Source organism: Pteropus alecto, unplaced genomic scaffold (assembly GCF_000325575.1).
Source record: "Pteropus alecto unplaced genomic scaffold, ASM32557v1 scaffold40, whole genome shotgun sequence".
Lineage (NCBI taxonomy): Eukaryota > Metazoa > Chordata > Mammalia > Chiroptera > Pteropodidae > Pteropus > Pteropus alecto.
The window spans coordinates 1,128,688-1,130,200 of record NW_006431919.1 but is presented as its reverse complement, the minus strand read 5'-3'; positions in this window follow the sequence as shown (position 1 = coordinate 1,130,200).

The window sequence follows — 1,513 nt, the reverse complement described above, 5'->3', positions numbered from 1 at the left end:
CCGACCTCACTCATCACCTGGGGGGTGAAAAGGCAGTCCAGTGCCAGCTCTGTATCCTCAGGTTCTCTCTCTCCCTCTGCTGTCCCCTCTCAGTCTGGGTTGTAGCCACTGGCCTTGAAGGCGAGTGGACTAATAGGCGCAGGTGAGAGCAGGAAGGAGGAGGAGGCGGCGCGGAGGACACGAGCGCCCCGGTCCCGCTGCCCCACTCACCCGAACCCGGGGCAGAAGCGGGACTGGCAGCGCCTGCTCACGCTCGTCCCCAACTACTCCAGCCCAGCGACTCGGGAGCCCAAAGGGGGTGTGGATCACAGGGAGGCTGGGCGGGGGCAGCGCGCCGGGCGCCGGCTCCGCTGGGCAGCGCGTCTCCGCCCGGCTTCGGGGAGCAGCGACCCGCCCCGAGACCCACCTCTCGGCCAGCATCGGGAGCCAGAGGCCCCTGCCCGGGCCCCTGCGACGGGTTCATGAATCCCGATGCTCGTCTGGGGTCTCGAATTCCAAGGCGGGCAAAGCGAAATAGGAGAGCTCGACATCCATGATGCGGGCTCGCGGGGTGGCAGCGCGGGGGGGCGCGGCCGCTCGCTGCTGCCACCTGCTGGACGCGCCGGCACGTGTCCAGGCCCCGCCCCGCGCGGGCTTCTCCCTGGGTCGTAGGGTGTGATGGGGAGATGGAGGGACCCTTATGTCTTGGGGCCTTCACAGGAGTGCTTGAGCTCATGTCTTCCTCCCTCGGCTTTGGGCTCTAAGGGTTAGACAGTGACAGGGAAATAAAGTAATATTGGGAGGGTCTGTGGGGAAAGGATTGGCTTCGTAGAAAGACTTCCAACCCTGCTTTTAATCGGCTTGGTCTTGGCCAGGTCACAACTCTCTGCTTCATCTCACGGACAAGTGGATGAGACGTTGGGGGACCCTCCCAGCCTCCTAACTTAAGTCTCTATCTACTTCTTTAGGCCTCTAATCACTGATTCATTTGTTACAACCGTTTACCACCCTTCTTCCCCACTAGAATGTTAGCTCCCTGAAAGAATGAGTCTTGTCAGTAGGGTTCACCACTGAGCCCCTAATAACTAGAACAATGCCTGGCAAACAGTAGGTGTAAGTAAATATTTGTTGACAGAATGCCCTAGGTTTTTACTGGGTCTAATATTGTGCAGTGCTCAGCGTGGAAGGTCTAGGAACCCCCACCTTGAAACACTTCCTGGACTGAGGCAAACAGCAGGTATGTGGCCTTATGACTCAATCCCACAGGTTCACCCAGTTTTTGTATGGGCAACTAGCTCTTGTCCGAAAGTGTTGCTTTTTTTTTTTTAATTAGTTTTTGTAGGTGTGTGTTATAGAAACCTATATTCTGATTTTATTTTGGTCATGATTAATTCAGTAAGGTGGGGTTCTTTACATTCCCAGCTGCTTACCCTGTCATCTTTTGAACCTAATTCATGATCGCAGAAGCATGACTTTTGAGTGTTGAAAAAACAAGACTGAGAGGACACATGATCCTTGTCTATAGAATCTCTCT